The 15015-nt window shown below is 40.1% G+C and overlaps 1 long non-coding RNA gene across 1 annotated transcript in view; it reads left to right on the forward strand.

The window, feature by feature from the left end:
- The first annotated feature begins 10321 nt into the window (after nt 1-10321).
- The window catches only part of LOC140994377 (uncharacterized), an 11420-nt gene continuing 6726 nt past the window's right edge, over nt 10322-15015 (forward strand). The window contains exon 1 of the long non-coding RNA XR_012178733.1: nt 10322-10652. This is a non-coding gene — a long non-coding RNA (uncharacterized lncRNA). The remainder of the gene's footprint in view (nt 10653-15015) is intronic.

Raw genomic sequence — 15015 nt, forward strand, 5'->3', positions numbered from 1 at the left:
CTACAAAGATGCAGTTGTAAAAAAATTTACAAAGCTACAGCTTATTTCTGCCTAGGCAGGGAGAACAGTTTATAACCTCAAAAGGCTCATTTCAATGAAACAAATAACACAAACATGTCTCTCACATTCTTTGTATATTATGCAAACACATATCCGATATCAAATGAAAGGTCCATATGTGGAGGTAGCACAGGTTTAACTTGATATGTATTCTAACTGCAAAGTTGAAATGTTTTCATTATCACACTGCTGTGATAAAACAGAGCGGTCTCTGACTGACTGTCCTCATTCCCCTCATTGAATGGAGTGTGTAATGCAGATTATATTCACTGTTGTAAAAAGATATTGTTGCTTGAAAGTTGAGGATAAACCAAATGTAAATTTGCATGAAGGTGCTCTTTAGTGGCACTGCAGCCATTTTTTAGGTAACATCACAAAACATGATATTTAATGCCAATATACATATATATATATATATATATATATATATATATATGTATATATATATATATATATATATATATATATATATATATATATATATATATATATATATATATATATATATATATATATGTACACAATACAATATACATTGTTTTTCATTATGCTTAACTTGCCCAGAGTCGTTTTATTGTCAGCAATTGAGGTTTCTGGTCTCCTCCTGTAGACTGTAGGACTTTCTGCTGCTCAAAGCCTCCAAATTAAACTTAAACTCACAGGACTGGACCCAGTAAGATAACAAATGAAAAAGAAGGCTAGCCTTAAGTGGAAAGGAAACTCAAATTTAGTTAATAACATAAACCGACTCAGGTTGTCCGAAAGCAGAAAATAACATTTTAATTTGTGTTCACTTGTTGTTTATCAGGTCATTTTTTCTGACATCTTCCACACACATAGAAGCCCAAAGAACGAGTACTGACTGCAGCCCTCTAGATAGGTGTGAGCCACAGCTGCCTCAGCTACAGAAGCACTCAATCTTACAATCTCTTATAAGCAGTCCACCCCTGGAGAGAAGGTCTGCATCCATAATTCAGTTGGCCCGTGTCATGGGTGGCTCTAACAGAGACAGACAATGAACACTGCATGACAGCAACAGAGGGTTTGATAGTTTTGGCGGGGGAAGCAAGCAGGTCCCTCCCTGCTTGTTTACGCAGGAGACTACTGTTGTATTGCCTCTCCTGGTCAAAATGTGCTGGCCTGTCGGAAATGGACGAAAATGTTAAGGACGTCTCAAGCAGCTCCTCGTTAGTCTGGCATGCCAGATGGTTTGTTACACAGAGCATCTGGAAAGGTGCTGAAACTGTTTGGAAAAGGGGCAGCAGTTACAAAAAAAAATGCCGCAGGTGCCTGGACAAACCACGTCTATCACCATCAAGAGTAGGAGCACTGGTAAAGACAGTCCAGAAGCAATCATTTCCATTGAGAAAAGCATTCAGTGCCATTCTTTGCTCTTCTTTCAGAGAAATATACTCTGCCATAGCAGCATCTATGCTAACCTCTTGAGGAGCCGTCATTGTTGTTTCTCACTGGTCTAAACACACCAGTAACTGCCGTCTCTGGCTGCCGGTAGTTGCTGCTTCCCCTAAAAGGGAGGAGAGCTAACATGCAAGAAGGGGTTATCATCAGCCACACACACAGCTGGTGAGATCCAGCATCGAAAGGCTCACAACTTTAAAGAGGCAATGTATGAGACATGGCCAACATTTTTGTAGTATAGTTTTTTGTATTAGTTAAAAAATGTTTTTTAATATATTCCAACAGAATGTCAAAGACATATAGAGTGTACTGAAGCTAGCCCAGCCTGTCCTTTCTCCTAGCTCAAGGGGTGATAGTCCGATAGCCCCCAATAGTTTCACCTGAGATGTATGTGAGCAGCGAGTTAGGTACTTAGTCTAACAAGTAAACTAAATTAATAGAAGGGAAATTTTTACACATATTCCTAATCTAACAGAAAAATACAACAGCACGACACTATGTGATACCTTCTGAATTTAAGTTTCTCTCTTTTACTGAACTAAGACGAGCTGCCATTGTTAACTCAAAGCACACTTCATTCAAACTCCAAAACAGGTTTGTCTTTCCACAATCACCCCAGGTTTTTTATTCAAAATAATTCCTTATTGAACAAAGTAATATGTGAAAATGATCCAGCTCTACACACCGTTTTTTCTCGCTCATTGCCCGTTCTGTCAAAGAAGCCTTGAAAAAAAAAGGATGTGGGTTCCTGGGCTAAGTTATTAAGTCAGTGCTTCTTCTCAAGTGATTTCCCTCTCTGCAGGATTTCCTGAATTCTTAAGTTGTGAAAATAGAGGAAGGGTGTTTCCTTTGCAACTCACTGTCTACAGTACAGTGTTTCCCATTTCCATAGAAATCAGGATGTCTCAGTTTTACTGTAAGTGGTGAGTTGCACACTTAAAGGCAGTTTGTGTTGCATGTCTTTTTTGAAAAAAAAAAAAGACAAAACTTTTTCTCTATTTTTCAACCAGCTTGGTCTTAATCTATCTGGGTTTGCCGCCTGAGTAGAGCCTTTGTATGGAAAACGCTGCAGCTTTTGTGTGTGTGTCTCCTGTACAGTCATCTGGCACAGAACGGATTAATAGTGACCACAAGAGGATGAACTTCCACTTCCTCTGCTCCACCCATCTGCAGTTACTATCCTGTTAACATTCTCCTGTATGTAATGAAGGTGTAGATCCAATGTTCAGATGTGTTAGTGTAGTGCTGCTTCATTGCTCCTTCCTAATGTGGTGTTATTGACTTGCTTTCCTCCACCCTCTCTGTTGTAAATGATACAAGCTACTAGAGGGCGCTCCAGTGCCATGAATTTTAAAATAGAAGGGGCCTGTTTGAAATGACAATTGAAATGTTCTTTCCACTGCAGCTTTCTGAACGGCTGTGCAGTCTTATACTTATTATAGTTACAATAACAGAAAAGTTACCCTGATGTAAATACATTTTGTATCACATTTAGAAAAGAAAACTCCTGTGTGCATGTCAGCTTTACTTTGTTTCTCAGCAACTGAAATACAGTTTATTTTATTTTCTGTTATCTGTCATCCCTTAATAAATATTTACCTGTTAATTTGGACAAAATACAAATAATAGAAAACACTGTTTTTATGATTCTGAACAATGCTACAAAGCCCTAACATATGGCATACAATCATTATAGCTGCTTACAGGCACACATGACAGTGATGTCCGCCCATTGATGTAGCATGAAGACAAGAGTTTGAACAAAAACATAAATATAAAAGAGAGAATTTGATTTCATACAGTACCCAAATGGAAATGGTTCAGTTCCATATAAAGTGATGACAGGAAAGATTTGCTTACAATTATATGGGAGACCTGTGTCCTCAGGAGGACCTTTGCATAGTCCTTGCATAAAGGCAGACAATTATCCGAAATCAATAACAAGGAACAGATTTGTGGTTCTCACAAGACAGCAATGCCGCAAACATGATCATCTTATAGAATATGATGCATTGCTAGATTAAACTACCCAGCAATACATAAAGTGAGCTCAAGCTTAAACATCTGGTAACCCTTATTTCATATGTTTACTTAAGTAAGGTATTGAATGCAGGACTTTTGGTGTACTTGTATTGGAGTATTCTCAGTGTGGTAATTCTGAATACTTCTCCCACCACTGATAAACTCACACATAAATTTAAAGTTCAAACCCTTCACTTCGCACTGACCCGCTGTATGGCCACGTTTTGTTATATAATAAATGCTTTCACAGCTGTATTCATTTAGCTTATCGTATTGTAACTCACTGACACTAGATCAGACAAATACCACCAGCAAATGATCAGTATGACAAAGCATGTGAAATATTTTTATATATCTGATCCCATTCTCTCTCATAATACCCCCGGTATCATGAGTCACTGTAGTGTCCTGTCATTGTGAGAGGAGGAAGAAGTAGTGCCCTGAAGGCAAGAGACCATGTTTGGCAGCAGAGAACTAGAAGCAAAAACAAAATGTATCACTGGCATTGCTTTTCACCGCTGGAGACAGCTTTCTGGTGAATAAACATACATATAGCACCTTTAAGCTAAGCTAATTGGAGCTTGGCTTTAGCCTTATATTTCACAGACAAACAAGAGAGAGTCATCAATCTTCTCATCTAACTCCTCGCATGAAGTGCCAAACTGGAGTCTCTATGAAAAAACATGTCAAGTGTTCTTCCCCTAAATCATTTAAGTCCAGACTGATGTATTTTTACTTCAGTGTGCTCTTTCTGGTCAGTTGAATTCAATAATTCAGGTCATTTAGAGGTCCAAGACATTGACTATGTAGTCTCAACATCCAAGGTTTAAGGGAAGTGTGTTGCATGCTACCAGAAACCCCACCCACCCCCATCTCAATCGCTCCTCACTTCCTGTCAGCTCTCCACTACGCACTGCATAATAAAGGACTACATTTTTGTAAACGGCTGTATTTTTGTATTTATTTGGCAGTGAAATGGCAGTCATTTTAGCTTCCTGCCTTAACTTCAGACTGCTCAGCCATTTCAAGTACATGATCATTCCAGACAAAGTCCCTCTCTGAATGAACTCTGAGAGTTTGTCATTTAATATGTGGTTTACAGTAACAAGCAATGCCGCTCTGGCTGAATGTGAGGTGGAACTGAGGTCAGAGTGCAGTGGTGCACGAGAAGAAAGTCAGTGGAGAAGAGGGAGTATGTAGGAATAGAATGATGGAGACGAGGCCTGGATGTTTTTGGTAGTAGAAAGTCTGTAATCATGTTCAATGAGACAAACACATAGCTCTGCTTGTGCCAACCAGACATCAGACTTGTCTCTGCATGCTCCCTACGTATCTGAGAGTTATGGAAACAGATGGCACGCAGTCTGGAGTGTCAACACTACTCCCACCACAATAAAGAATGAATCTGAGAATAAATACTCATTTGCAACTGGCAATCAATACAAGGATCAATATGCTAATTATGCTTCTCTCTCCCTCCTGCTGTCCTTCAGGTTTGTGTCCGGGCATATAATGTGAAAACAGAAAGCTTAATGAGTGGACCGTTTCTCATTGTTTGCCTCTCTTCCTCATACACACACATACACATCACTCCTATCACACCGTCACAGTCAGGGTCCACCAGCTGGTCTCTAGCAGGACACACAGTTGTCACCATGGTGACAAAGCCCGGCAGATGAGGACCCATGTGTGTGTGTTTATTGCCTGGTTTATCACTCTTTTAATAATGCACAAAGGCGGGCCAGTGTGTGTGCTTCTGTGCTTCTGTGTGTGTGTGTGTGTGTGTGTGTGTGTGTGTGTGTGTGTGTGTGTGTGTGTGTGTGTGTGTGTGTGTGTGTGTGTGTGTGTGTGTGTCTAGCCCACATAGCCTGAAGATTCTTGTCTGTATTCCAGACAAAGAGACAGAATAAACAGAGATGAGAGATAATGATGGTGAAAGAAACACGTCACACAGTTTGTGTTTTATGTTTGGCATGTAGTATGCTTTAGGGCATAAATCCTCAACAACACCTACCCGACCAGTTGTTATATCATGTTTAATATTTAACACCAACAGTCAGTGCAGCACGATTGATAGCCTGCCAGGGTACAAAGGGGAAGAAATGTTCCTATGATGAAGGAGTTTTAAAGAAAAGCAAGGATGAAGGGTGGAACAGAGAAAGAGGGGAAGGATTAGAAGGTGGTGGACCGAGAGGGATGAGGGATGCAGGTGAAAATATAGGGGGGAAGTGGTGTGAAAAGAGAGGATAAGAGATGAGAGGCGGGGAAGCTGCATGTTTGTTCAGACAACCTGCTCCTGAAAACTGTGTAAAATTTAGTTTCAGCAGCTTTCGGTATATTTTTTCACCTTATGTGGGATATTGAAGGGTTGAAACAGAACACAGTGCAATTCTTTGTAAAAAGAGATATTTTATTATTATTAAAGAAATATTATAATGTAAAGTGCTCTACTTGAAACTAACGTAAGGTCTACTGTTTATGATAATGTTTACGTTTCAGCTAGACAGTGTACCAAACCTTGGCCAAACACAATAACTTTGGAAGCCAAGAAAGGCCATAATAATTGTATATGCATCTGAATAACATTTAAATTGTGTAACACACTACTTTACTTATTTTTACTCAGTCTGTGTGTGTGAGGTTTGACTTCCCCTGGGTGAAATTTCCACAAGCTTTTGTAATTTAAATTGTATTTGAGGTTCAAAAGTTGAGAGCTCAAATGAAAGTGTCCAGCCTTTCCTGTCACTCATCTGAACTTCTCTTTCTTGGGTCTTATGACTGACATGAAAAGACAGAGATCAGATTTAGTTATTCTTGATTGCTTATCCTTAGATGTTGTTTTATTTTTTTTTGCTTATCCAATTTTAGCAACATAATGATTCATTTGGGGTTTCTGTTCTGTCTACTCGATGATAGTGAGTCAAATATTCAACCACGTTTTTGCTCTTTTGCTCTCATTTTAGCTCAGACATCTGTATCCGCATTCAGATGTCTGTTTGACCTCCTGCCTAGAATCAGGTCAGCGTAATGCATGTGCATACCATAGCAATCTTTGCATTGACACTTGAAATGAAAGAACCATAATAGGACCCACAGACACCCAGAGGAAAGACAGAAGACGAAAATAACTTTAGATAAAATGTACTTGAACACAGAACTCCAACTCAAGGACGGATGGCTGAACATGTGATGGTGTAGAGCTGATTTAAAGCCCAGTAAAGCTGTTGTTTTCATAGTGAATGCTGGCCTTTGGCTTTATGACTGTTCTGTAAAGTCATTTAAACTATAGAGGGTGTAGCCCTGAGACCCCAAAGGCTCTGAGACTATTGTTGGTGGATTTAACAAGAAAGGGCTTCTGTGAGTTCCCTCCACCACGAAAACACCGACATATGTGTTTCATAATGTCGTCAGACTGAAATTGAAATATGTGGAGGATTTTGAGTTTGGGTTTAAGGGTTTTAGAATATATTACTTTTTAGGTCAAGGTGAGAGTATGGGTAAAGGTCAAAGTTCAGATTTGTATTTTGGTAAAAATACTCATCATGACCTTTGAATGTAGCCCAGTATGTTGTGTTTGTAAGCGTTGGTCCCTACAAGTACAGTAATACCAGCGTGTTTTACACCATACAATGCATCATTGTTAACACCTTGCTCAACAGCACACTCATAGAAGGTGTGTGCTTCCTCCTCACACTGCAGCTTATTTGCACAGTTACACAGAAAACACATCTTCTCTGACAGAACCTTGCATTAAAGGCTTGTGATATTTATCCCAAAACACACGACTTAAGATTATTTGCTTTTGGATATTATCCTTAAGTGGTTGCTGGTGGGAAAACATAATTTCCCGATGTCAGATCAACTGCCGAGCATCTGAGTCACAAACTGTTTTTATTTCCTGGGAGGCCTACACTCCTGCAACTTGACCATCGTGTCACATGATAGGCCACAAAAGCATTTGTCTACAAGTGCAGACCGTCTTCTTTTGACCATATTTGGCGTTTTTGACAGAAGATGACATTACACCCTCAGAGTATAGGACACTGTTCGCCGCTGACAAGCATGCACAAACATTTTCCGCTGTGCTGCACCTTACCCTGCGAAAAGCATGCCTAATGGTTAATCTATTAGGGAAAGGGCATCAGTCGCCCACGATGTCTGCTGTGGTTTTTACATGGAGATGGATGATAAGATAACCAACTTGTGGCTTGAGATTGTCTGCTGACTCTCTGTTTCTCAAGCTGTTGCTTTTTTTCTGTTGCTTTCTGTCTGTCTTCCACTCTCACTCTCTCTGTCCCTCACAGCAAATGTAGTCACTTTTGTCTGTGTGTGTGTGTGTGTGTGTGTGTGTGTGTGTGCGCGTCTGTCTGTTATTCCAAGCACACCTGCCGTCACCAAGACAGAGGGCCCTTTATTACCAAAGCCCACACAATTCAACTGACAAATCCTGCTCCAAACAAACACACATACATGCAAACACACACACACACACACACACACACACACACTCAACCAGTCACGTAGACAGTTGAAAAGAAAAGAGGAGCCAGGTGCTGAATCTAGCCATTTCCTTCTTTCTCCCCCCTCCCTCTCCACCCGCCACCCCCCTACTCTTTCTTTTGCTCTCTTTTTTTTAAAGTTGTGTTTTTAGTGTAAATGTGCTTTAAATTGTTGGCTGAGCACGGACAATGACAACTGATAATGCTGTGGGTTTAAACATTAACCTCATTTAACACATGCTGCTGCAGGTGCGTCATGGATTTTTTTTTTCAGAGTACAAATACAGCTCAAAGTCAAGTTGATTCAAATTTTATTCATAGGACAAGTTGCATTGGCAAGGTGACACCACATGTTTGACATTAAGTACAGAAATCCCTAAAAGGGATATTTATCATCTGGATAACATACAAAGACATGGGTGGACACAAAGTGCACATGAACAAACACACGTCTAGGTCTGTACAAAAGGTTCGCACCTTCTGTCCTCCTCTGTGTTCAGTTCACTTTAACAGGCCAGTACCAGAATACCTGGGAGACCTTGTTGGGTCACATCTTGAAACACTGCCATAAAGTCAACTGTAATGTTTACCTTAAGACTTTGTAGCAAAACAAGTTCAGCTCAATATTTCTCATCTAATTTATAATAAGTTCTCACTCTATAGTAACAGGAAGTGTTATGCACAGGGTGCGTGGTTTGAGTGGCGCCAGCGATGCTCTTAAAGTGTCCTGTTTTTGTGACTTTATTTTTCATAAAGGAAGCAATAATCTGAGATGGATCCCATGGTGAGTTTCAATTCTCTGTTGTAACTGCTTAGTGCAAATATCTCATCGACACTTCAGTTAAACTTTTGCCATTTATGCTTCGCTTTACAGCTGCTTGCTTCATGGATTTCATACTTCACTCAATTGACTTTGCCAGACAAGGCTTGTTTTTCTGGTGCCGCCATCGATACAGTTTTTTTTCCGTCCAAGTCTCACAGTTCAAAGCCTCCTAAAGATGAAGCTGTGGTCTGTGGTAACATCTGAGAGAGCCAGCTGCTTGTGCCATTGAAGGAGTGCAGTTCTAACACTAGCTTGCAAGCTGATATCAGTGTCACAGAAAAATGAATATAAAATAAATTAAAAAATATCATGCACAAAGTCACTGTTAAGGGTTTTGCAGATAACCTAGTTGACATGTTCTTCGTGGGTTGACCCAGAGGTTGACAGGTCTCCCAAAGCGTCCTAATGCACATATATGCATGTATGGAATTGACTTGACTGAAGGCCTGAATGGAACAAGTCTCATCAGAGTAATGTTATTCAATTGTTATTTTTTAGGGGGGATGAGATTACAATAGCAAAACTTATTATTATTATTATTATTATTATTATTATTATTATTATTATTATTATTATTATTATTTAAACCTTTATTTAATCTCGAGAATCATTGAGAGCAAGCCTTCATTTTCAATGATGTCGAGAGGGGTTATAGCTCAAAAGCAATGATATTGATAAATGGTTATGTCTTTATTAAAACAGAAACTCAAGGCAATGAAATGCTGAGGTTTGTCTAACATTTGGACTGAACTGACTGAACTGTCCTCTCCATGATCGCATGCTTCCTCTGTTCTCCCAGACTGTCCGGCTGCCACTGCTGCACCTTGCGCCTCGACAGCGTCAAGCTAGACACAGATCATAGAGTCAAAACAGGAAATGACTTACCCTTCAAAACGTGAGGTTGGAAAAACATGTCAGAAAAAAATCATAGGTTACATTAGTGTGACTGCAACCTAGCCCAATTGAATTGGATTAATAGTTGGATTGGTAATGGAATGGGTTCCTTATTGAACTGACCTCTGCATTTTTCCGTGCAGTCAACACATGCATAAGAAATGAACAGCTTTATTCAATGCACAATCAACAGATTTATTTGTTTCTTGTATCCCCGGATATTCAAAGAAAATGCAGTTAAAAGACGTAATAACACTGATGATTGGCATTAACATTTCCAGGAAGATATGGACAAATTAGCCTACAGACTCAGATAAATAGCTGTGTCTGGAGACTCTGGACTGAGGAATCTAAGAAATGAGAGGTAAACAAGCTCTCTTTGAACAAGTTGAGCATACTGAGCATATTCCCACATAGATCTGAAATAGTCAATTACTGTCAAGTGAAGGGTTTGCAGGTTCTTTTTTATTGCTCTTCTTAGTTCGAGTATTGTATTGTGAAAGTCACGACCGGAAACAGCACCTCCTTCACTTAAGCTGTCGCCCGCACCGCACGGACAGCTTCTCCGCGAGCAGAGGCTCTGTGTGACGGCTGCAGTCAACGCCTCAGCCCGGCCACTTGTTCGTAGGACTTTCTATTTTTTAAAACGTATTCAACTGTCTCAAGTGTGTAGAAGACAAAGGAGAGAAATGACCTGAGAAAAAGCAAGTGAATACGAATTAAGTTTTTCTTCTGCCTCCCGTCAACCTGAGTCGGTTCATATAAAAGGAATTGTGCGTCCCTCCCACTTTGGGCTACTTTTCCATTTGTTACTGGGTCCAGTTTGTGTGGTACAGTGGGTCAAAGTTTTCACTGAAGGCTTCGAGCATCAGACAGTTTAACGTTACAAAAGAAGATAGCAGAAACCTCGACTTCCCACAAGAAAACTTGCCAAGGTAAGTGAAGCCAGAGAAAAATACTAACCGTCAGTTATATTGCTAACGTTATAGAAACAAGCTAGGCTACAACGTTACAATGCTGTAATTTAGCATTTAGTTTAGCGTATCTGATTCATTAGCACGTCAATTAAAGCCCTTTGGACCATTTACAAATGTTAAAATGGTATCACTGTAAAATTATAAGTTAATTCTAATTTCTGTTCTATATACAACTATATAAATATTAATAATTGTATTTATTACGTATCCTGTTGACTAACGCGATAACAAGGTGAACATGATGCATAAGTGAGCATGTACACACCGTTTTACCAGATTTAAATTGATTAACCTTAGCTATATAACGCTAGTAATTAACAATAATATTGCCTGATTTGCAGTCTCTCTGTTTATTTAATTTGTATTTTAAATTTCTTTTTTAATTACATCACCCTCCCGTGGCCCAGTTAACATCTTATTTATTCATTAATTGCTGTTTTATTTCGACAATTACATTTTTCCCCTGTGTGTTTTGGGTTTGGGATCATTATTATTTACAGGAACTGAGTTGTGCCAAGCCCTGTGAATTTTCTTTCTTTGCCTCTCACAGCTTTCGTATGTGGTTTCCTGGCTGTGCCAAAGTGCACAATCAAAAGACTTCACTCAGTCAAAAAAAAACCCTCTAGTGAAAATAAGAAACCTGGGTATTGCCCCATGATTAAACATCTGTAAAACAGTATAAGCAGATCAGATAAGCGCCTGATGTTTGAAACTGAAAGTGAAAAAAAAGACAAAAACGAGACGGCTTTTTTTCTAAACACTTAATCCCTTGAAATGCAAATATTGCAGTAGATGTGTGACTCACTTCACTTTTGTGATGACTTAATTTTTCATAATGAGGAAAAGAAAGCCCCTGATGGCAGTCTGCACCTCGTGACCCACACCTAAGGCCACACTGGGGGTGATTTAAGCTCAATAATATGCTGGCTTTTGTCTGTGCATTTCTCCGTGTGTGTGTGTGTGTGTGTGTGTGTGTGTGTGTGTGTGTGTGTGTGTTGTTTTATTGATTTATGCATAGTCCCGAAGGAAATATCTGCAGCATTCCACCTGCTCCTCCAATTTCCTCACAGAGGACATGAAGATACAGATAAAGGAACGCATACACATCCGTGCAGACATGCACACCGTATCGCCACGGTGCTATCACAAAGAATGCAAGGTCCTAACACAAGTGTAGCCTAAGGAGCATTCCACATCAACCATATTGCATCTAGTCTTCCACTTCAACTTGAAATGTTTCGGTGCAGAGAACTTTGATGCTCATTCCTGCTTTGACACAGCTGTGTTGGGTTTTTCTTTCAATAAGATGTTATGAATTTCACTTTCAGAAGCTTTCTCAGTAGCTGCTCAGTATGACTTTAACCTGTTGTTTTCACACAAGTCCTTAACTGCTTATACAAGATGCTGTAAATCAACATGTCAAACAGCAGCCATAGTGTGCCAGTTGCTTCTTGAAATGCGACTAACGAAAACAAAGTCAAATCTTATCAGCAGCCATGTTGGCAGCAGTGCACAACATTGTAACACAGCACAATCTCCCCACAGCAGCATCTAATACAAAAGATTAATGTGGTCAGTGTGTTACTTCAGAAGAAAAGGCACATTTTCCTGACCTTTTCCTCAACAAAGCTATGTTGTTTTTACTCTACCTAACACCATTATATTTATTCGTATTTTTGATACTCTTGGAAGAAAACTCTTAAGAGATGGAAAATAAGCCAAACATCTTACAATTATAAAGTATAATTTTTCAAAGTGGTCTTTAGCCATTGTACCTCGCCTGTTATTTTGGCCTTGGCTGAGCAGAAAGTAAGAGCTGTTCGTGTGTGTATGCATGCGCATGTCTTTTAACCACTGGCTTAAACAGACAGCCTCCAAACTGGCCAGTGATCTCTGACCCTTATTCAAGCTCGCTGTCACTTCAGCTCTAAGGCCTGACAACAAAGAGCAGCTTTTGTCCCTTGAAGTCACTCTTGCACATTCTTTGCTCCCTCACGCTGCTTGTAGAGGGAGTGGGGTAAATGCAAACTGAAACTCTTGCAGCGCAAAATCCAAACCGTGAATTCAGTCTGCACTGTAAATGTGGGTGCAACATAATTATGTAAACTTTTCTTGGAGTCAGGCTTTGTCGTCAGCTTACCCTAAAATGGCAATGACTTATTCCAAGAGAAAACTTAATTAGAAGTCACAAAAAATGTGGCTATCAGATGCTCTCAAATCTTTAAGAAGGGCAGGAAGTGGTATTTTCAGCATACTTTACTGTACTGAAACCAGGTCCCGTACATCACAGGATTTGCAATTGAGATCTGAGATGCAACTGATGCTGATAGAATTCACAGTCAATTCTGACAATCACCTTTTGTTGTAAAATACTGGGCAGTAAAGTCAACTGTAGCCTATCAGTATTAGAAGTCCTAATAGAAGTCGTGTGATATGCTAGCAGCTCTGTGAGGCTGTATTTATGCACAGCAGTGCTTTGAGCTAAAAGCTAAATAATGGTATGCTAACATGCTCACAATGATGTTTCAAAGTTCAAGGTGATTTATTTGCGACTATGCAACTGCAACTGCTTGATCTAGCATGTTGTGGTGGAGGTCTCTGTAAAGATGTAGGCACAGCAGTCTCTGATTCCCCTATGTTTGGCCCATTTATCCCTTTTATTTTCCTGCGATTGGACATTAGCCAGGAGCAGACTTAAATCCAAGCTTGATTAGCATGGCTCTTTTCCCCGCTCTCTTCCTCTCCTCTCTGGGGCGGTCCGGCTGGTCAGGTTGGATGGCCAAAAGATGCCGTGGGCAGGGGTTGTCTCAAAGTCTGCTGCTCTTAATTAAAACCCATGCTTTCTTCTCCAATGCTGATGAATGTATTTTGCAATTGTGTATGTATAAGAATATGTGTTTCAGCAACAAAGCTAAAGAAATAACAGTTAAAAAACTAAAATGTAGGGTTAGGAGTAGGTAGGAGTATTATATTTGACGTTATATTTGTTATTATGCTAGGGTTTACTAGCATGCTAACACTAGCACTAAGCACAATGTGTAGTTTTTCAGGTTTGTGCTCCCAAACAAATTATTGCACAGATTCAAATTGCAGGTGATTTAAGGTCAGTTGATCACCAAAGTCATTAGCATTTATTGTCTGGGCACCATGGAAACCAAATGTCAACCCAATGTCAATCCATTCAGTGGTTGTTGAGACATTTCCCCCAAAAAACAAAAATGGTAAGCTTGTAGTGGCATTGATGAAGAAGTCAGGGTATCAACTATAAGACAGTTGGCCTCATCCACTGAGGACCGTGAATGTTTGTACAAACTTTTATGTCAAATTATCAAGTAGTTGTAGCTAAAAATGCTACACTTCCATACATTTTGAATGACTCAGACATTTAAAATGTCTGAAGAGGAGTTGATTCACTACCTACTCTCTCTGTCTGTCACCCTTATCATCTGTCTGTGTCACACAGTGTTTTGGCTGCCATTCCACTGTGCGGGAGGCCAAACAAGACTTGTGAAGATGATTAATATCTCTGAGCTCTCCCGAGTCTGACAGTGTGAGTCACACCCCTATATGATGGGAGAGGGGAAGGCACATTGGACATTTTACTGGAAGAAACAAAGCAACACACTGTGAAGTCAGGGGATTACGGGGGTTTTTCTCGTTCACACTTGTGCGGGTTGTGGGAGGATAGGCGTGCATGCGTTCACACATAAATGCTTATCATCCTACATGTGTGTAGGAGTGGCGAGTGCATTGAAGCAACAAGTTTCAGGATGACTGTGGGCTTGGTACTGAAAGATGACAAATGTTTGGTGTATGGTATGTGAACAGCGTTCCAGTGTGCATTTCATATACTCACACACATATCTATTTATGCCAGTCTTTGGTCAATGCCTCTCACTTTGACACACACACATACTCAGACACACACACACACACACACACACACACACAAGAGCTGGGAAGTGAAAGAAAAGAGGAAATTCTTGTGCTGAATTGCTGCCTGGGTGCCGTGCGGGGACAATGGGTGGGTGGGGGGTGGGGTTGTGGGGGGGTGCGAGAGAGATTGTAGAGAGTTTACATTTCATGCCAATTCTGCAAGTCGAAACGTGTAAGAGAGGAAGAACTTAAAAGTATGACATTGCAGACGTTCATACAGGGCACACGTATGCACACATGCACATTCACAGAAAGGCTTTGTGTTGTTGGTGGGGACACTTTCGCCTTCCCTCAAACATTTCTAGCGAACTGAGCCTTCCATTGCGTGTTAAGACTTGTAGCGCTGTGTGTGGGTGAGATGACACTAGTTTACTGTTTTCCTCAG

Source organism: Pagrus major, chromosome 4 (assembly GCF_040436345.1).
Source record: "Pagrus major chromosome 4, Pma_NU_1.0".
Classification (NCBI taxonomy): Eukaryota; Metazoa; Chordata; class Actinopteri; order Spariformes; family Sparidae; genus Pagrus; species Pagrus major.